Source organism: Podarcis muralis, chromosome 3 (assembly GCF_964188315.1).
Source record: "Podarcis muralis chromosome 3, rPodMur119.hap1.1, whole genome shotgun sequence".
NCBI classification, from domain to species: domain Eukaryota; kingdom Metazoa; phylum Chordata; class Lepidosauria; order Squamata; family Lacertidae; genus Podarcis; species Podarcis muralis.
In genome coordinates, this window is record NC_135657.1 from 85,803,229 (window position 1) to 85,826,640 (window position 23,412).

Below are 23,412 nucleotides of genomic sequence, written 5' to 3' on the forward strand. Positions count from 1 at the left end.
CCAAGCACAGAATGCTTTGAACCTAGGAAACGCTTGCGATTTCTGCTCGAGCATAAACACATGAATGTACCTAGAAAAAGAATCAATTAGAACCATGAAGAACCTTGCTCCTCCCAAAGAGGGCGCAAGAGGACCAACCAGGTCTGCATGAACTAGCTGGTAGGGTTTGGAAGCCTGCCTGCTAGACTCTTTGCCTTTTGGAGCAACCTTCACCTTGTTCTCTGCACAAGATACACATTTCATGTGATACTTACAAGGTTTGATGTTCAAACCTTCAACCAATCCAGGCATCTTGGCCAGCGCCTGCCAAGACATGTGACAAAATCTTCGATGTGCATCATGAATGCATCCTGCATGAAGAACCTTGTTAGTTTGTGCAACACAACAAGAATCAGCATTAGACACAACAGCATTGTCATCATAAGTTATACAGAATAAACCATCTATAAACTTTGCATGCAAAATGTCCTCTTTGCCTTTTCTGATGACACAGACGCTCCTCTTGAAGGATATCTCAAAGCCACGCCCAGTCAGCTGTGGGACGCTAAGCAAATTGTCCGCAGCTCCAGGAACATACAGTACATTACTGATGGTTGTATGCAAACTTGCAAGTTTCACAGTCCCTTCTCCTGCAATTTGCAACGTCCTTCCATCAGCCAGGTGGATCTCTCCTTCTTGAGGCGAGAAGGAGATAGACAGGTGCTTATCCTTTGAAAGATGGCGGCTCGCACCAGAGTCCACAATAAACCTGGCTTTAGCCTTTGGAGCAGTCTTTGCAGCAAGCAAAACCTTGTTTTCCACCGGCGTGGGCTTTTGCAGCTTGCCCCCCTGCTCCTGGCCATGAGACTTGCCTTTAGCCTTTGGTGAAGCAGTGCCAGCTAACAAAGCCTTGTTTTCCACTGGCGTGGGCTTTTCACCCCCCTTCTGCTTCGGGCCATCTGCAGGCATCTGTCTTTGTTTACCTCTGGCCTTCCGGCCTCTGCAAAGACGATGACCTTGGTTCCCATGAGAAACAGAGCTCTCAGCTGCCGTCTCCTTGGCTCCCCCTGGAGGCTGGAATGCTGCCTGGGATGACATCACAGTCTGCTCCCCCTGCAGCTTGCAACCAGTGCCCTCAGCATCCCTGCATTCACTCGCATTCTGGGAAACAGCCAGGACCTCCGATGCAGTCAAACTCTGGGCTGGGATGACTGGCATGTGGGCTATCTTCAAAGCATTCCACATCTTACGTGCAGTCACGTTGCCAGCAAGCGTAGCAATTTCCTCCAGAGAGACGGATAAGACTATTATGTCAATGGCCCTCGAATTCTGGGCCTCCCATTTCTCTGTCAGAGGATCTGGGGGGGGGCTTGAGACACAGTATGCCAGACTCCATACTGACGCAGCAAACTCTCACACCATTTTGCCCAGGTCTGATAATTGTGCCGATTTAACTTTGGGCACTCAGTGGCCTCTGAAGCTTCAAAAGCGTGGAAAAACTCCATTCCAGCTTTTTACTTGAGCCGTGAGCCTTTATGCCTTCAAAGACTCCTTATCGTGGCAGCTCATTAATCACGAACTCTCTGGCTTGGCTCCCAGGCCAATTAAGCCTTTCGGAGTTCAAAGGCTCCGTCCGAGGTAAAACAGAAAAGCCTCCCTTTCTTTCGCTTTTCCCACGTACCTCTCAAACGCAGTCTGTTGCAGCTTTACTCTCCTGTAGGTGCTGTGAATCTGGGCCCGAAACCTTGTTGTTGGGAAACTGCCAGGGAGATATTGTCCATCATGGCCCCAAGCCGGCTGCCGGACGTCCATCGATCTCCCGTAGCCAGGCAGATCCAGCAGTTAGCGACACGAAGCCTTAGAAATGGATTGCCACATTCTAGGCTTGTGCACACTGTTCTTTATCAGCAGAAAACACAGCCAGAAAGCTTGCACCGCAGAAGAGCATAATTTACAGACTTTATTTAGCGTTGAACAGAACAAAGGAAAAACATGACCGTTCTGTGTCAGTGCCTCTGACCGACTGAAATCGAAAGGAAACAGCAAACATAAACATCCTGTGACTAGGACATGCGCAGACTCTGTGACTCTCAAAGCCTGCTCCCTTTTTAAGGTGGAACGGAAATATCCCAACAGATTCAAGTTACAGGAAAGGCCAGTCCAACTAAACATCAGAAAAAACTTTCTGACAGCAAGAGCTGTTTGAAAGTGGGACAGACTCACTTGGAAGGTGGTGGACTCTCCTTCACTGGATGTATTTAAGCAGAGGTTGGATGGCCACCTGTCATGGATGCTTTATTGGAGATTCCTGCATTGCAGGGGGTTGGACTAGATGACCCTTGGGTTCCCTTCCAGCTCTACAATTCCATGATATCGTTGTTGTTCTTGATGCATCTCCTAGGGAGGTCCTTGATTTTGATATGTCTGGCAACACCAGCATGGCAGCTTTCCTCTCTTTAAAAATGACATGAGACATTCTGGAGCATATGCTATATAGGATTCTGTAACCTGGGAGGTGAATATTCCTATCAAGGGTTGTTTGCATAGGTGGGAAGAGTAGAAAATACAGCTGTTTACTGTACAATACCCAGGGGACTGGCAAGAAGGCAACATTAATCAAATGGGCAATTTGTTACTGTTAGCCAGCCTTATCAGGTGCTGCTTGGGATCCTTTTGGCCTGCACTCTCAAAGTTAGGGGAAACTGGCTTGAATTATCCAACTGCATAAGGAGCATAGCAAGCCTTCAATGCCAGGATCCTAGTAATGCACCAGAGACAGTGGGCTTCACACATTTATGTCTCTATCATCTTTGACTTGGCAGAAATAACGGAACACATAATGCCTGGGGAGAAATTATGGCTTCATTGCGGTCCATGGGAATTTTGCCATTGAGTCTAACAGAGCCAGGATATCATCCACAGCTTCTAAGCCTGTCATGGATGAGAGCTAGCTGGCTCTGATACTGTCAAGAGAAAACAGAGAGAATTGCAGGTTGTTTGGGAGTCACAGCCAGAAGAGTTGGCAGATATTTCATTGGCATCAGTCTCTACACTGCCTGTTTGTAATTGATGTGTACCTTGGGATGGTTATCCCTCTTGGACTGTTTCTGAACCTTAATAGTGGATATTTCCAACAGGACCTGTGCCATGTGTTCTTTGTAATGTTTAACTTCTTCTGCATATATGCTTGTAACAATTATCTATTTTATTTCGTTACCTGTCTGAAGTAGGACCACTGATGGCAACCACAATCACGCTTGTCTCGGCTTACCAGGCAAATTGGGCAATTTTCACATTGCCATAATACCTAGGCTGAAAATATAAGTTTTGTAATGACATGGCAATAACTCAACCGTAATGCGACCATTTGCAAGATTTAGATATATTCCATATTATTGACTATTCATGTTATGGTTTAAATGTATGTGCATATATGTTGGCTTATTGCTGAAGCAGAAAAGATTATTTAGCAGGAAGAAGTCTTGAATGCAGAACCAGCCCAAGACATTCCCCCCCCCACTCCCTGAGCTAAATTCCCAGATGTCCCTGTGAAGACGACTTGATTGTTAAGCCATTCCAGGAATTGTTGCTCTGGGAGGTGAATAGGTGTCTCCTAACAATTCTCAGCATCCTTAGCAAACTACAGCTCCCAGAATTCCTTTGGGGAGCCATGAATGTTGAAATTGGAATCATAGCGCTTTAAATGCATGGTGTGAATATGACAATGGTCTGCAGAACGAGATGCAGCAATTCCAAACTATACTGAATATTAAAAATTGCTGCATTGGATGATATCACATGGACTGTAGAGTGACAGTAACAAACATGGTGCCCTCCTCGCAGTCTGGAGCTGATGCAAGTCGAAATCTGACAACTTCAGGAGGGCAGCAGAATAGAGTGTCAGACAACTGTAAGGACTGCTCATTTATGTTTAATAATGTGGTGCTTAATATTGTATGATTCCCCTTAATAAATATTTCTGTAACTTGTAGTTTAGTGTTTGTGTATTTGGCTGTCTGTACCTTTCAAATCTCAGGGGAGATCTTGCTGAATGTCTTTTCTCCTACAGGTTGTCTTCAGTCTTCTCATAATCATAAGTCACAAATACCTCCATCCCACCTCAGCATAAAGTTCATCTCTTTACAGGTTTTTGCTATAGGAATATATTGCTTGAATGTTCAATGGCTATAAAGAGGTTTTATAATACTGTTAAGTCTTTTTGGCATCTGTAGAAATATACATCGAAATAAAACCCCAAATGGGTTGCTTTTGTTACTTGTCAAACAAATACGTTTACTTCCAGCTGTAATTTTTCATAATAAACTAAGTGAAATTACTATTCATTCTCAAATGCAAAGTGTTTTTAGAATAGCACACACATTTTTTTAAAAAAATTCTAGCCACACAAGAGAATGTGGTATATTTTTATCACTATAATAGAGCTGAATCTATATAGTTCTTTTTTCGCCAGCATAAACACCAGCACCATTACAAAAAAACCAAAACACCCCAGTTGTGCAATTGACAAGTGACATTTGAAGGCTTTTTATAGATGGTAACCATAAAATTTCCATGATCCGTTTTCATCATATTATTCTAAACCTATCAAAAATAATTATAGAATTCTTCTGAAAAGCCAGGAGGTTTCAACAGTCTGTCAGTCATCACTCTTCTCCTTGACTTTCAATAGTCTCTTTTTAATTAGAATAATTTAACACAATATTAATAATGAGAATGTGTCTGAACAGAGTAGGATGCGTAAAAGATGGCAATAATTTTCTGTAGCAATGTGATTTAGATGTGTCTCATTTTCTTTCCACTGCTCCCACATGCCACCTTTCAACTAGTCCTGACCAAATCCCATTGACAGTAATGCAATAACTTACGTATTGATCACAACTATCGTTTGCTCAGTCTGAACCATAAGGTTTCACGGAATCACACATCACACCCCACAAGTATGATCTGATGAATACTGCTGCTGGGTGCTGAGTATCCTGAGGCCCACTAAATAGTTTTAAAGGCCTGATCTGCACAAATGGCAGGTGTGTTAGTGAAACTACACGATTCATTGGCTATCTTAAACATACTGTTACACACCATCCCAATTGCAGAGCAATGCAACATTCCAGGGGTCTCATGTGCGCTTATCAGGGTTTGTGCCTCCTTTTGGACAATAGAGCACCGCGGAGTTCATGGTATCTTTGTGATATATGGTTTAGTTACCCATATATATATATATACCCTTGTTCAAATTAATTGAAACAAACAATGAATTTAGTAGTTTATTGTACAAAAATGTGAACTGCAGAGGAACTGATCTGGATTCCTTTCTCCTTCAAATCCATATTCAATCCGTCACTCGTCTTGCCGGGATCCTTTTTGCTTTGTTGAAGCAAGTAAGGGTCATCTCTAGGAGTAGTTTTCTTCTTACGACCACACTTTTCTTTACGATTAGGAGAAACCGTTCCGGTTTCCTGTTTCAACTTGATGACATGGCTGACAGTTGCTAAACTCACACCAACCCCTGAAGCAATCTCTCGCTACATCTTAGTTGTGTGTTTGTGCAGAGTTACTATCTTTGTACATTTCCTAGGTGTCACATCCATCTCGAACCACAGTCAAATCACATCTGGTCAGGTTTCTAAAATCTGATGCAATACAGTAGCTGCTGATGTAATGATTGCATCAGCCAACATAAAGAATTATCAAACTGACTTTTCGTGTTTGTTTTGAGTACAGTGGTACCTCAGGTTATATACACTTCAGGTTACATACGCTTCAGGTTAAAGACTCCGCTAACCCAGAAATAGTGCTTCAGGTTAAGAACTTTGCTTCAGGATGAGAACAGAAATCATGCTCCGGCGGCGCGGCAGCAGCAGGAGGCCCCATTAGCTAAAGTGGTGCTTCAGGTTAAGAACAGTTTCAGGTTAAGTACGGATCTCGGGAACCAATTAAGTACTTAACCTGAGGTACCACTGTACAGGATTAGAAGAAAGATAGAAAACATGCTTTGTTTCCATTAATTTGCGCAAGGGTGTCCAACATGACCTTGGATGGAAAGAGTGCAGAGCCTTCACATTCCAAGACTGTCCTGTTCCTTCCATTGCTGCAGCCCCTGATTCCAAAACACCCCAAACATTGTGTCTGACTCTCTCTGCAGCAGCCAGCCTTGTGCTCCACCCCACTCCACTTTGCAAAACTGACACTCCCCCCCCCCCCGTTAGCTTACTTCGTTGCCCACTGCAATTCTGCTCCTCCTTCTTTAAACTTTGGACTTTTGTCTCTGCTATTTCTCACCTCAGGGAGGTGCTTTCCTCATTTTCTGTCTGGCCCAGATAGTCTCTGTGAAAGGCCTTCTTAATTTCTTATAGATTAATTAATTTTAGTGTTTACTATTGGATTATAATGCATTATTGCATGTTGCTTTATTTGGTGTAAGTTGTTTGTTTTAAAGTTATTGTGACTTTTTATATAAGATCTGATTGTTACTATTAATGTTTGATGTTTTTTTTAAAATTTGCGTGTTGGAAGCCGCCCAGAGTGGCTGGGGCAACTCAACCAGATGGGTGGGGTATAATAATAATAATAATAATAATAATAATAATAATAATAATAATAATAATTGACTCAGCCTTGTGACCCACACTCAGCTAGCTATGTCAGGCTGGGCTTGATAGCGTAACCTGAATCCAGCAGAGTTTAGCACAGTTTAATCAAACCTTGATTACTTCTAACTTTTACTAAATCTGGGAATTATGGATTCTAGCACCCAAGAATTGAGGGGATCCTTGCCCCCACCCCTCAAACTTATGGGCAGAGCAGAAAATCAGAGCAAGTTCATTATTCCAGGGATGGGGAACACATAATAGCTGCAATTGTTGTCTGAAGAAAGGCAATAATACAATGCAAACACCCCTCTTATTTACAATAGGTTTGGAATGATGTCGTCCAACCTTTCTGTAAAAGGGCAAGCTAAGAAACAAATAGTAATTCCTAATAAAACAGTTAGTGTAGCTCTAACTCCGTTGAAGGTTCAGTCACCCCAGTTGCTGAAAATGAGACTTTAATGTTCCATTGAGCTGACTCTGCCATAATGGAGAGCTGGAGCAACCCCCTACAATAACTCCATTTTATCTCCACAAATGAACACCATCTTAAAAAAAAAAATCAGATGGGAAATAGGTTTAAACCCACCCAAACTGTCCAAATTTCCCTTGTGGGATACAATATAACTTTTTTTTGCAGTGAAACATATCCAGCTACCAAATCATATTGCATATGCACCCAGAAGGTAGCATAGGGAGAAATAATTTAAAAGACATGCAGCTACATAAAGTTATAAATGCTTAGCATTGCTTCAGGACATGCTGATTCTCTGCATTAATTTGCACTTCTGAACCTCCTGACAACCCAAGTACATAGCCCCAGTCACCCAGGTCAGATTTACATGTAGTGTGAAATTCAACTCATCAGCATAACGCTTGAGTAATTAGACTTCACACAAATGAAAGTCAAGGAGGTTACAAAGGTGAAGCGCGAACTTGGTGACAGAGTACAACTGCAGCACAATTCTCTCTCTGAGTCTGTGCTGATACTCTCTGAAGCTTGTCTCGCCAGTTAGGCTGCGGAGAAATCCCCCAGTGGAAAGGTTTTCCTGTCTGGAAGGCACAGGCAGACAAACAGTTTGGGGCAGTTTACATGCCAGTTGACCATTGGGTGGGGGACAACAGAAAATGTAGTAAGGGCAATGGAAGGAATATTCAGAAGTAACCTTGAACAGAAGAACTCCACAGCCGACAATCTAGAATATATAGAAAAAATGTAAAGGGCCCCTGGATGGGGGTGACTATGGGGTTGCCACCTGCTCTGTGGCCAAACGCTGGCTCCCTCAGCCAGATGGACAAAATTCCTACCGGGCCCCTGTCCCAAAAGCAGGCGACCCCATGACAGGCATAGCAAGGTCAATGCGAACAGCCCTAATTCTAGGGAGGGGGGATGGGCAATCCGATGCACGGGCGAAAAGAGCCCTAGCCTCGTGCAAGGAGTTTTAGCATTTCTGGCTGTCAATCAAAAATTGGCAACATTAACTTCTTCCCAACAACAAGGGAAGCCCAATCGCATCAGTGGCCAACGGTCAATTAGCCCGCCCCACAACTTTGGAGTGTCCTGGCGGCCCCCACCGCAACACGTGCTCTCCATGAAGGAGAACACGCTTTAACATTCCACTTTTTGACTATTTAGCATGCAAAGCGATGACACATTCAAATAACCACGGAAATGTGCTGGTCAGAATCAGTGTGTTTAAGTTCGCTAAGCACGTGGAATTAAGGGGATTTAAAAGAAGGCTGGAGCATGGCCTAAACAAGCAAGACAAACTGCTGTGTGGCAATTCCCCGTTCTTTTTCTATTTTTACTTGAAAACCCAGTAGGCTTTTTTCTTTTCTTTTTTGGCATTCAATTGATTGTAAGGTTAAAATATGAGGGTTCATGTAAAGCACACATTCTAGAGATTCCCCCCCTCTTATTTTTAATTTACCTCTGCAAGGTTCACATGCTTCCTTTTTGCATTTTATAAAGCAGTTTAGCTCACATATTAGACAGTCCTTCCAATTAAACCTCTTGGCCTGAGGATTCCTTAATTAGCCTTATTTTATTTCCACCAGAGGATTCCTGCCCTTTTCCACTGGCCTGCTGCTGGGGCGTTGGACTCATGCCCTTGTGTGTGCTGCCTATAACAAGTGTAGCAAGAAATACCTCAGGGCACATCATTTTAGTACAGAAGATTGCAGTCCTCCAGGAAATCTCACACAGAGCCCTATCCTGAACCCTCAGGCAGAACTAGCAGTTAAATATCATGTCTACTTGACCTCTTCTGTCGGTCGTTAAAGTTTATTTATTTTCACCACAAGTCCAAGCTTCTGTTACTCCCATGGCCCCTCTTTGGGTTCAGGGTTCACTCTAGATGTTTCTGTAGATGGAATTTCCTTTTCTATCTACTCTGACTAGGGTGGTTGCTGTTGTTGTTGTTTTCCTTCACTGCTCCTAAGAAGTTGCCAGAGTCACCAGCTCGGTGCTAAATTGGAGAAAGCAGTACTCCAATTTAGAAGGTCACTTGGTGGGTTGGGGGAGGAGCTGACCACGATCCACCAGTGCTGACTGCCATTCCGCCAGGACGCTAGCTGTTGACCAATACTCATTTGGAAAGACTGAGGATGGGAAAGCTGTGATGTTACCGGACTCCAACTCCCATCAGCCTTAGCCACTGTAGCCTTTGGGCAGGAAAGTAGGGAGCTGCTATCTAGGAACATCTGGAGATCCACAGCTTCCCCAACCCTGGACTAGGGGTTGCTATCTTTTAGGGCAATGTTTCTCAAACTTGGGTCTCCAGCTGTTTTTGGACTACAACTCCCATCATCCCTAGCTAGCAAGACCAGTGGTCAGGGATGATGGGAATTGTGGTCTGAAAGCAGCTGAAGACCCAGGTTTGGGAAACACTGTTTAGGGCATGGGTAGCTAACATGGCACCATCCAGATGTTTTGAACCACAACTGCCATCATCCCTGACCATTTTTCATGCTGGAGCTGATGAGAATTGAAGTCCCAAAACTTCTGAAGCGCACAGTGTTGGCTACCGCTGCATTAAGATGTAGCTGTTGCCAAAAAATAAATATTTCAATTATTCATCAGAGACGGTTAGGATTTGGGTTCAAGAACCATTCAGCTTGACTTACTTGTAGACCGGATTGCAAATGAGCATTCAGTTATATGTGATGCTAGCACTGCCCTCTCTACTTCTGGGAATTTCTCCCAGCAAAACCCACCGAGGTATAGAGGAAACATGAGATGATGTGGAACTGAACCATGACATTCCCTAACACCACCAGGATATTTATTTATTTATTTATTTCTGCAACTCAAGCTAGAAATGAAAATGTTGCACTTTCCTTTCTCAAGTAAATCCCCCCCACCCCTTTGCCAGATTTATTTATAAACAACTATTTCTGTCCTAGCACTGCTATAAATATTTCATAAGCATGCCCTGTAGAACATTTCCTTATTTAAATGCACCCAGGTTGCCAAAGTTGAAAGATAATCGAGGAGAAAATATCCCAAGTCCCAAGCCTAGGTTTGCACTACAGTGACTCTGCTGACTTTAGGAAAGTTGAATCCGATTTACTTTGCCTTTAAATCAGACTTAAAATGGTAGGCTTTGTACCCTTCTGCACCCAGGAGAAGGCAAATGGGTTTTCTAGCAGGAAATAAAGGTAAAGGGACCCCTGACCATTAGGTCCAGTCATGACCGACTCTGGGATTGCGGCGCTCATCTCGCTTTAATGGCTGAGGGAGCCGGCGTACAGCTTCCTGGTCATGTGGCCAGCATGACTAAGCCACTTCTGGCGAACTAGAGCAGCGCACGGAAACGCTGTTTACCTTCCTGCCGGAGCGGTACCTATTTATCTACTTGCACTTAGACGTGCTTTCGAACTGCTAGGTTGGCAGGAGCAGGGACCGAGCAACGGGAGCTCACCCCGTTGTGGGGATTCGAACCGCCGACCTTCTGATCTGCAAGTCCTAGGCTCTGTGGTTTAACTAAAGGAAGGGAATACTTCAGAATCAAAAAGCAATCAAATAGTGCTACTGTTCACACTGCTTATGGAGATATCACATGTTTTACTATTCTTAATAGCATTCCGTTAACAGTGGTCTGACATATTCACAGGTGCACAGGTGAAGCTGCATTCCTGCTCCCGCCCCCAAAATGATGCAGAAAGCTTTACCAGCTACATATCTGTGCATGCAGTTGATGCTACATGCAGCGGAGCAGCACTGGTTTCTTTTTAAGGGCTACCCAAGATGCACAATTTCATGTCTCCTGACCCAGGTAATAATTTATATTCACATGCCCTGTACTGTCGTGAAGGATGGAGGAGAACTAGGTCTGGTACCCATTTTGAAGCACAATCTGACCTCACTTGTATCTCCAGAACTGGGATATGTTAGCTTTGGATTTTGCAGTTCCATGAATTTTACAATGCCATTCTCAGCTAAAATGTGTGTTTTAGGGCAAGACCCATTTAGAACTGCATACAGTGAGATAAAATCTGTATTTCAACATGGATTAAAAGATTCATTTAACTAGTCAAATGTTAATTTAAATTTTCTTGTATACGTTGTAAATAAAATGCAGATTAATGAGAAAATGGGATGGAACTGACTTGTGAATGTGAAATGGACATGTGAAATTGAGATGGGCTGGATGTATACTGAGCACTGTATCCTTAGTTCCTACAAGACACAAGCGAATATTTGAGCTATGGGTTTTGGGTTTCTTGTCATTTAATTAAGTGGTGTTCTTTCTGGGACTTAATCCTGGGTTTGTTTCTCCCCTTCCTACCTTCAGACGTTGTTGAGCTCCAATGTCCACCAGAGCCAGCAAACTGTCAGAAGCTTGTCCTACACTCGAGTAGGACCCTGGCAGAGACACATGCCCGACTGGCATGTTCTCTCCCTCCTGGTCGATCGTTCAGGAGCTTCAAAAGCTTTCTTCAGCCCGAACACCACAGCGACCGATGCCAACAGACATCAGCACACTTAGGGATCCACAGAGTCTTCGCAGCTTGCGTGACAGACCTCAGCAACTCAGCATTTTGGCTAATCTACTTTATTTACATATAAAGACACATGGAGCACTGCAACATGGCTCCCTCTCTCTCTAGCATCAGACAGCAAAGAGAAAAAGAACAAAGGACAATAGTCCCACTTTGCAGAACACAGTAACATAAACATCCTGTCTCTGTCACTTCCCACTCTGTGGAGTCAAAACATATAACGTCATGTGAAAGACAACAATCCCATGACTGAAATCATGGAGCAGGAATTCTAACACAAACATGGGCAATATTGAAGGATGGAGGGGGATGGAGTCCAACAGCATCTAGCCACCCCTCACAACATGAAAGAGACAAGAAATTGTCTCCTTTGCGCTTTTGATTTTTCTGAGGAATCTTGGTCCTGACCGATTCAACAGGAAATGAGTTCTGTCCCCCAAATTACAGATGTTTTTAGATAATGAGTCATCTGGCTTTTAACTGATGTCAGGAGCAGCGAACCATGTAACTGCTGCCTCTCAGGAAAGAATCTTCCAGATCTGGCCTGGCTCCACCCACCCACCCACCCCAGCTGACCACACACTCTTCCTTCTTTAGAAAGGTGAAAATAAGAGCTTTCTTTTCTTGATCTTCTTCAGTCCTCCTGACTTTGGGCTTGTTCTACTGGCTCTGTCTGTTGATGGAGCCTTCAGTTCTGGCTCCTACTTCTCCATTCCAGACTCACTCCTTATTGATACCTGTACCCCAACAATAAATCACTGTTGCATGAATCTGTATACCACACAAAAGCATAAGCAGTATTAGTGTATTTCATTGAGCTTATTTGCAGAGAGGGGGAGACACAGCGATAACCCATGCAGTATGGGTCTATCAACAGGCGTAACAGTGGGATCTCTTTGTACTACATCAGCATACTTATATCTGCAACTGATCATTGTGATAGACTGCAAATAAAAGTTGCTGCCACTATGCCATGTTTGGAAGCACCCAAAAGGAGGAGAGTTGTTAAGTATTGAAAGGAGTACAGGCCCATGGTTCAGATTTGCGTAATTTATAGTGATGCCTCTGGAAAATTAAGATGGTGGCTGGCTGAGATCACACCTGCAGTGTGTTTTCAGTGTGCCCAGCCACCCTATAAGCAATGTAGAAAAACATTTAAGTTTTTTTAAAGAAGTGGCCGGAGATCAGGTTCTCACCACAAAAGACCTAGGGCACAAGCTTTCCTAAGGATGCTCCTACCTAAAGTCAGCTGGCTGGCTGCTGTTGGGAAGAAAGTGATGGTCCAGATGGATGCTGGTCTCATCCACCAAGGCAAATTTTATATTTTTGCATTACAATGTAATAGTTCAGGATTGTTCCCCATCCCTGTAATTTCACCCTAAACTCGTGGTCTGCAAATAGGCAGCAACATCAGAGGGCTTCAGCTCAGTCCTAAATGTGCACGAAGAGGCTAGGATCTGGGCCACGTCTGGGCATGACCACAGTCTCCCAATCATCATCATTGGCACAGGGCTAAGGTAGATAACAGAGTTCCACTTTGCTCATTCCCACACCTCATTTTGTATTGTAATAACATCCACCACCATCACCAGTTTTATATGCAAGTGGAGTCAATAACATGGGGGGGAAATGTGACTGTTCCCATTACATCTCATTTATTCAGTGCATTACAGGTATATTTGCCATAAAGCTAGGATTGGCTTTAGCTCTCTGTCTACACTTGGTGGGGAAGCTCCATTATATGTGAAACAGCCCAATTTCATGAGAAATTGGGAGTATAGCACCCCTCAAAAACAACTTTCTGCTCCCTCAAGTTATCAACTTGGGAGCAATTAGAGTAATTGGGAAATTACTCTACCCAAAGCCTTAAGATTCCATTTTCTCCCGTTTTGTCTCCCTTTAGATAACTCCTTAAAAGCTATCTCTGGTGGGGTGTTTGTTTGCACTGTTAGATATCATTCCCTCCCCCTGTTTTCTTCTTCTATGCATTCCTGCTTGTTCTCAACCAGTTTCTAAAACCCTTTTATGGCAGGGGCTATCTTGTTATGTGACATGTAAGACAATTCTCAGCAATGGCGCCTTCAGCCTACAGAAAAGAAAAATTCAGGTGTGAGCTTAGCTATAAAATAATGCAGAGCCAGCTTAGTATCCTTATGTTGATATTTTACAACACTTAACCTGAAAAATATTGGTGCCCCCCCAAAACACTTTACATCTTGATGTAAAGAACCTTTATTCACACTGAACAGACTTATTTATCTCTCAGTTGTAGTGCTTGTTTAGTACTGTGTGTTGGTTTTTAGTCCATTTAACAGATTTATTTCTTGACAATCCTCACTTAATATTTTTTTTTATTATGAACAAGGAATTTGTAATTTGTGCTTAGCATATTTATTGCACTAACAGGGTTTATTCTTTAAATCAGATATTTATTTACATGAGATTCCCTGGCTGTAGAGCAATCATCGTTCTCCTGTTCTAAATCAATATTAACTGAGCTCTCGTTAATTGTTCTGATAAATAAAAGTGAAAGAGATTTTCATAATTTATGGAGGGCTTCTCATCTCTTTTGAAGAAGAAAATGTCAAGGTCGGGAATACTAGGGTTGTTATTAAAAAGCAAATCTTGGAACATGCAATTTCCACCCTCTAAACTACTGTTCCTTTAGTGTTGCACTTTATTCTTAGCACAGCTGTATCACAGAAATGGATTTCAGTGATTGGACTTCATTTCCTAACTGAGCTGAATAAATGAGCATGCACCTACAACAGGAAGGAAATGAAATAAAAGACCTGATGGGTGAAAGGTTTCAATAACTTTTTTTTTACTAGCACAGGGAAAAATTTTGATTTGATTTTTCTTTCCTGGTCAGGGCTCCATGTGTGGCTCCATATATCACAAGCTTTTAAAAAAAAGAAATGAAAAGAAAATCCCAGAAGGAGTAGAATGCAGGCAGTGAATTGATGCAATGGTGATCAAGCAATTCTGGAGCAACTTGTGCAACATTAAACATCTTCTGTTGCAGGGAGAGAAGCTGGGCAGGATTCACTCCCCTCCATAGCTGTCAACTTTTCCCTTTTCTTGCAAGGAATCCTATTCGGAATAAGGGAATTTCCCTTAAAAAAAAGAGAAACGTTGACAGCTATGCTCCCCTCTCTTTTTGAAGAAATTAGTTGATGGGATTTGGGCTTTCACAACAGGGATCCATACACACAACCTACTGTTTCATCTGCTCATATCCATGCCATCGAGAGTAGGGTCAATGTGACAGCACAGTCTGCGTTCTGCCTTGTGAAAGGGAAGGGAGGCAATGAATTATGGAGCCATTTCAGAAATACAGGAAGGAGCATTCTTTGAGACAGTACCACTCTTATGGGGGGGGGGGGGATTCAGTTCATGTTTGTAGGTGGCACTACCAAATATGCACTCAATACAGTATATGAGCTAAAACGCAGCAGTCCCTCTACATTCGCACATCCCTGAATTTTGCAAAGCAGTTCTGCAGCCAAGTAATGGGCATATATTTGAGAAAACAGCATTTTAAAGCATTATATAAGGGGAGGTTCTGTGAGGCAGCAACAGGAGAGCAGGACTTTTCTGCGGTGGTTCCCCATTTGTGGAAAGCTCTCCCCAGGGAGGCTTGCCTGGTGCCTTCCTTAAATATCTTTAGGTGCCAGGCAAAAACATTCCTCTTCTCCCAGGCCTTTGGCTAAATAAACAATCTATGGCCTTTTAAAATGGGGGTACTGTTTTTTATTTGTTATTATGGTATGAAATGCACACTAAAATGCTGATGGGTTTTCACAAGGACTTGGTGGGTTTTTGTTGTTGTTTAAAACACCAGCTGATGTGGAAATGTGGAGAAAGGAACTTCATAGGGAAAACTAAGCAACTGAGAGGAACTGAAACGTAGCAGATTCACCCTTCCCTTCTCCTTACCAACCTCCCTTAGAACAAACAATGAGAATGGGTGGTTTCCATTTTATAGGAGACAAGCCCTTTGGGATGCAGAGTTTTCTGTCACAACAGGTTCTAATGCCCACACCCACTTCGGATCCTGAGGATACTCTGACCCTGCAAGGAATCAGTAAAATGCAACTCCCTTGTGGCAAGATTTCAGGAGTCATTCTAGCTTCCTTGATTCTATGCAGAGTTTCAGCTGAGCATTATTTTATCCCTCCCTCCACCAAACTCTGCAGGGTGTAAATGGGGAGTTCTGCTCATCCCTCCCAATTTTGTAGAGATGCAGGCTTAACTACCAGTATTTATGATCTCGTTTCTGTGCTCATGATTATTCTACCAATAAAAAGAATGGGAGAAATCTTAACAAACAAATTAATGAGATAGATGTGCAGACCAAGTGAGATATATGATAATGGATAACTGAGCATTGACTTTTCCCCCCCCACTATGGTAACGCCACCTAAGTAACTGAAGTGAATTATGAGCCAAATTGCTAGAAAACTACATTATGATAAACAGCTTCTATATTTTTTAAAATAAGCAAGCATTATTTTGATCAGCAGTGATCCTTAATCTTCATTAATTGAAACCTGAATATATAACACTCTGGAGGCCAACAAATGTGATTCTATTAATTCAAGGCATAATTATAACTATTTAGGAATCATTTGTTTCCAATGTTGCACTGAAAATATACTGGGGGTGGTGGTGGGGAATACAGCATCCAAAGAACAAACTTTCAGGTAGGACTTAACAGAGTGGAGGATTTCACCTCCACAGTCCTGCCGAGCATGCTGGCTGTGACTGAAGTTGGAGGCCAGGCAGATTGCTCTGCCAAGAGGAAGCTGGCGCAGCAACTGAGCCTGGATTTAGCCTGATGCTGCCCTAGGATGCCAGTGGGACTGATTCCGGATCCAAGAGATCCTAGTTCAGCTCAACCTTTCCACTCTGTTCACCGAGTGGATGAGGGATCTCCATGCCAGGGGAGTTATGCTGGTATCCCTCTGCAGGTGGAGGTTGGTAGGATTAGCAAAGGGACACTACTGACCAATCCACTCCAGCCCAGCAGAAATGGAATTTGGATTGCTCTGCCATCTCAAGTTTCTTGATTTAAATAGATAGTATTTTAAATCCATCTTAAAGCCTTGGTTGAATTTTGCCCTAAGGTTTTTGGTTTTTTTTGGTTTTAAACCAGACTGGCTATGTAACAGAAAACCAGGTCAACTCCTTTAAACCCGGCCAGGTGGAACCCTAGATAAAGCAGGTTTAGAACCTTTAATTTCCCTTGACAGATGTGCTTTGCATGCAGGAGACATTACAAAGTGGATGCCACCTGAAAACTAGTTGTTCTAGTACCTACAAAATTGCACAGTAAAGTCTATTTAGATGTCAAGTACAAATCATTCCAAAGTAAAATTCCAAGAAGGAAAGATATACTGCCATCACTGGATGCGTTGCATGCAGTGGTAATAAGAGTGCCTTTTGGTTTTCTAATTTTACATATAAAATATCTCTGGCAAAAAGGAGCACATACATAAAGTATATGTTACACACTTCTCTTTTGTATAAGCATAGGACATATTATTGTTTACTGCTGCGGAAAGGGTTTATGAAAACGAAGATGAGTAGCTAGGATTTCATTATTTTGTGATTATTAGATTATGTGGGGCTTTTTCCTACTTCTGATAAAGTGCTGCAAAAATTGAATGTGATGCATGATAATTTGTTTCTTTATTAGACTCTGTACTTCCCTCATTGTACATTGTAGAGTTAAGCAGATTAAAATGATCTCACCACTTGCAAAAAGATCCACTGATTAATGTTCATGTTCAGAATTGTAGTGCCTATCATTACCACATTACTTGTTGAGTACAAGTTTGGAATATCAACTTACATTTTGTTCGAAATGATAAAACAAGACAGACGTTGGTATTTAGTTAAGGCAGCCTTGCAATAAGCTTTCAATAAAATGTCTAACAAATCTTGCTATTATGCAGGGAGTGGGGGGGCGGCGGCTTCTGAGTGTTTTGTTGCACAATCCTATACATGGCTACTTAAAAATAAGTTGCACCTCTGTTTAATGGGGCTTACCCATAAGGAAGTATGCATAGAATACATAGACTACTATCATTCTTTCTTTGCTGAAATTTCTCTATTAAGGAAGTTGTGTAATTTGCAGGCAGTTGGTGAAAAGAAGCAGTTTACCAAACCAGCCTGTATGTTCCTTGGACCATATTCAACTAAGTGGCCCCCAAGTGGAAATCCATGCAAGGATTCCTGCTACTGGCTTTCTTTCTCCTATCCTGCTCTGTGCCTCCACCCCCCAACCTCACCCCATTGACTTGGGGGGGGGGTCAGGAGAACCCCTGAACAATGTGGAGAGGAAAGAAAAAGAAGATGATTCCACCAGCCAAACAAAAATGCTTGTGATAATGGAACATTTGCAACAGCCTGCTACTGAATTTCTCCCTGTGACTTTCTCTTTTGCAAACTTAATGCAAACTCCTTTATATTATGGTCTGACAGAATACAATGGGAGGGGGAATGGTTCATAGAAGCCCAAGAAACCTGGAACCCATTAGACCCATTGTCAATAATGGGGGAACTGACCAGTTCAGTAATTCCACAGTATGTATTTCATGTCTTCTCCATTATTATTTTTAAAAAGAAAATCTTCCTGTAGCTTCTCTGCTCAAGGTACATTTTTGCCATGTCAGATCTTGCTTCGCTCTGTATTTTTACTAACCTCTCATGAATTCTACACTTCATTAATGCCATTGCTATTCAGACCATTGTTGTAATTAGCGTTACATATAGAGGGAGGGTTGCCAGCAACCACGTGGGCTAGCACAACAGGTATATGGGGTTAATCACTAAGGCTATCTTCTACCACCGCAGTTGGAGGCAGCATGTCTCTGAATACCAATGGCTGGGAATCACAACTGGGGAGAATGCTGTTGCCTCCTTGGAAGCTTTCCATAGGCATCTGGTTGGCCAGGATGCTGGACTAAATGGGCCTTTTGGCCTGATTCAGCAGGTGCCAATGGCCCAATCCCTTGCCTGCTGGACTTCTGCCACTACTTGAGGCCTCCTGATGGTAGTATTGCTGCAGTTGCCACCACTCTTTCTCCTCTAAGCTTGCCAGTAGACAGGCCAGCTGTATTCAACCAGGAGGAAGTTGAGGAGGCAGTGGTGGAGGAACCCTCTCCAGCACCCGGGGTGGGATGCCGAGGGGCGGGGCGAACTGCCCGGTGATGCACATGCGACATCTGGATGGACTGCGCATGCACGGCATCCTATATGGAGTGCACATGTGCGGCATCCTGTACAGAGTACACATGCGCAGCAGCTGCACATGTGCACTCCATACAGAATGCAACACATGCACACTCCGTATGGGCTGCCGCTTGTGCGGCATCCATACGAGCTGCCATGCGAGTGGCATCCCATATGGAGTGCGCATGTGTAGCATCCCATTTGGAGTGTGCACGCGTGACAGCCATATGGTCGCCGTGCGAGAGGCAGCCCGTACAGATGTCCATATGGACGGCACACAAGGGGTAAGTCAAGAGCAGGAAACAGTGGTTGGTGTTGAGGGCTCCATCCGAAGCAGAATGCTGAGGTCTCCTCCAAGCCTTTCACCAACCCTGTGGATTAGCCATGTCAAGTAGTAAATGACCACACCACAACAGCTATTTAATTGTTCCTGCAGTGGTTTTTGTGTGTTAGTATGTGAGCGGGTCAACTGTGGGAATGCATAAACAAAGAACGCTGGATTAGATCACTACTCAATTTACAGGGGATGAGGCTTAAAGAGGTTTGACCCTCTTATCTTTTATGGTGGACTCATTAGCTACTGTTTTTGGAATGCGACCAGCAGGGCAATCTTTCCCTACAATTGTAGAGAGTCAAGAGGTGGAATTTATGGATTTCACTGAGGACACACCATACCTTTTTTCTCACACAGTTTCAGCACTGGATTAGCTGGATCTCCAGCAAGACAATTCTTATAGCCTGACATTTCCTAACCTGCACAAGAGCTTTGGGGTGTACAGTGTTACAGAATCATAGAGCTGCAATGAAGAGCTACCTAAAGTAATCCCCTGAAATGAGCCAACATTCATGACATCTACACCACCCCAAGTAGATTAATCTTTGCCCTCTTTTTAAAAGCAAGGAACAATGGAGGTCTGACCACTTCCCTAGGCATTTTGCCCAGTTCCTTCTTGCATTTGGGAAGTTTTTCCTTGTAATTAACCTAATTCCACCTTCCTGCCATTTAAATCCTCCTTGGATGTAGTTCTTATTGAAATAATTGGTTTTTTAAGAAAAAATATTCGCAGCTGCTTTTTAAAGCAGTAGAAAACTTATCATATTCCCTTTTAATCTTTCAGACTCTGGGTCCTGAACATGCCCACCTCTTTCAAAGTATCATATATTTTCGCTCATTTCAGTTGTACTCAAGGTCTCATGAATTAGACCATTGTCTTTGCCTACAAGGGGATTAACAATATAAAATAATTAAGATTCTTTGTCTCTAATGAGCAGAGGATTTAAGGACAAATAAATAATTATGTGGAAAATAATTCAGTGAACCTGTCCTATGAGTCAGCATCATTCCCCAGATAATGACTGTCTCAGACAGGTCTATAATTGGCAGTGATTAGGAGGGAAAAGTAGGCTCTCTCTCCCTCCCCCACTCTCGCACACACACACATGCTCACAAATTCACAGGCACGCACACACCTAAGATAAAATTGCTTAGGTCTCCCTGTAGCAACTTATAGCTAGAGCCATTCAATTAATTCACCAGTCAAAGATGTGATACTCTTATTCTACAACATGGAGCAAAATTGAAATGGTGTTACGTATGATTGATATTACTGTTACTGTAATAGAATGTTTCAATGCAAATATCTAGCCAGAAAATATTACCTTTGTGCAATATTCCTACCCAAAATATCCCCACCAGTGCTTTTAAGTCCCATTCAGACATTACATGCTGCTGTCCCTGTTTGCACGTGTTACATGACAAGGCTAGCCCCCAACTCCTGATTTCAGTGCCTGTGTACCTTATACCAATATACAACATCTGTATATTGGAGGCAGGGCTAGTCTGCTGGTGTTTTGCTGGGAGTGTGGCTTCCCACTCATCTTATGAAGGTGGCTTGAAAAAATCAAATCCAAAACATGCACTTCAATTTCCCCAAATCCATTCCTTCCTTCCATGTAAAACCCACACTTCTGGCTGATGAGCAGGATAGCAGCAAGGAACCACAAGGAAACAGAGAGAGAGAGAGAGAGAGAGAGAGAGAGAGAGAGAGAGAGAGAGAGAGAGATATTTTCTCCTCCCTTCTCTGGTCCATGGGATGCCAGGATGCCAAGCCCCCAGAATCCTTTGGGGCATGTAGTACTGCTGACAACTACTGTCATTGTAATGCCCCTTCAAAAGGCTACATAGGCTACATTCCCCAAGGATTACCCCCCCCAAAAAAAAAACCCCAAACCCACCACAACATGTCTGCCAGGGTTCCTGGGGCCCAACAGCAACTGGTGTGGTGGGGTAGTTATGGAACTGCCCTGCAAACATTGGTATCATTATCTCTTATCTGAACAGCACTAGCAGGGCTGTGATGAGGTCCAAGCTGCATGAACCACACTGATGGTGCCAGTCCAGAGCTTCTGTCAGTGCACCCATGCAGCCCCACCAGACCAAAAAAGGTTCCAATGCCTGATCTAGATTCTTCCATACTCTTCCCATAATCCACAAGGTTCTGTTTACCTGCTCTTGTTGTACTGCATTGGCAATCTTTTTGAAACTTGGTAATTTGGACTTGATCTTGTTCAACTGTGTAACAACAACAACAACCTTCATAATTACAGAACTGACTATGGTACAGCTCCTAGAAGATACTGGGGCACCATAACAATTTTTTTTAAAAAGAGAAATACAGAGGCAAAAAGTAAAGAAACAAGTTGTCCAATTCTGAGTAATTTTTTAACATCATTCCCACATCCTAAATAGAATTCTGAGTGGCACTGTGGGAAATGTAGACTATGCAGGCAAAACCTCAGCTGTGTACATTTTTAGACTGTTATTTCTAGCATATACTTCCTCTGTGGAGTCCCAATTAGCTAGCAAATATAGTCGTTCATATTCCAAATGATGCTATTTTAAAATGGAAATGATCTTAGATCTGTCACAAACATGTCAGATTCAACCCAGTTCTCTCTAGGAAGACAGCATTTGCTTTTGTTTGCTTTAGGAGTTTGACAATATCACGTTGTTCGTGCAAGCATAGAAGGGACCTCCACTTCCTTTAGAGACCTTCCACTGGTGGTACTTTAGTATGTCAAGATTCCTCCACTATAGCATTGCAAGTAGATAGCTGCTGGTTCTTGTTTGGTGTCTGATGTTGAAAGGCATCATCAGGTTGTTGCATTTGGTGCCTGTTAGAGTGTGCAGAGAACAGTTCTCCATTTGAAGGACTGTCAGAGGACAGCTCACTGTTTCAAGGCTGTCTAGTCCAAGTCTGGCTTAAAGACAAAGAACCATTAAAAAAGGAGCACAGGAGCCTTAAAGCTGCCCATCAGCAGCTAGCAGCATCTGTGACCAGCAGATTGAGTAGGCACACAAGTAACCTGGTTCCTCCCCACTATGTCTTGAATTTGTATTTAAACATTAGCAGTTGTTTCTAAATTTGCATCTATTCATGCAAATTACCATGTACACATTTTGTGGAGATTGGTGACCTCTTTGTGGATGATGCAAATTCTCTTTTTTGGCAATGCATAACTGGCCACCTTAGTTCAGTTGATTCCAGAAAGGGTTTCCTGGCTCAGTGCTTTTCATGCCAAGTTATTGTGAATGTTATCATTCTCTTCTGCCTACTATGAATAATGTATAACACTGTGAGTGGGTTATAGGGACTTGCTTGTGCAACCCAGGATTGCCATTGCTCTTTGAGGCCTCTCTTCTCCTGTGCTTCTGGATCTGATGCGTGTGATGGGCTTGAGTCCAATATTTACTGTCCTTCTTCTGAATGTTTAGGCATTCAGTCTATGCTCCCCATCTCACACTATGTCACCAATTAAGCTTCACTTCTTGATTTGTTTTGCATGGGAATTTACACCTCATTTAAAAAAGGTAAAGATCTTCCCACTATTAATCTGAACCAAAGTCTCATGATGCCCCACTTCCTGGCAATTGTCCTGCCATAGTTCTGTCATTACCAAGGTCATTATATAAAGTTATGCTTAACGTAAAGACTGCTATTCACTGTAAACATCTTCTAGTATTGACTTTATTCCAAACTCTGGGAGAACTATGATGTAAGTTTTCATATTTCCTCATATCACTGTGATCTCACTATCCCCTTTTCCTGACACACTTCCAAGTTTCTGAAACATGTCTGTGTGCAGAGGAGACAATGAATCTATGTCTCAAATAAATATGTTGAGGAAATAGACAAGGTCACTTCCTATCCTAATCTGGGTGTGAACTTGCTCCATCTCATGGATTCTGTTTGGTTTATTAGGCATTTAGTATGGGCAGGTAAGAAGTTTAAATAATGTCCAGTACCCTGATACATGTTTGGTGTAACGTTGGAAAGTGTCAGTCACTTCTCCTATTTGGGCAGTTATCTTTCCAAAAGAGCCAACATTGATGCCAAATCCAGCACCACCTGAGCTCTACAAGTGCAGCTTTCTCCCACTTGAAGTGCAGAGTGTTTGAGGACTGGAACATTCGCAGGAAAGCCAAAATGCTTGTTACAAAGCTATTGTACTACCAACCTTACTATATGCTTCTGAAACATGGACCACCTATCAATGGCATCTCCCACTCCTTAAAAGATTC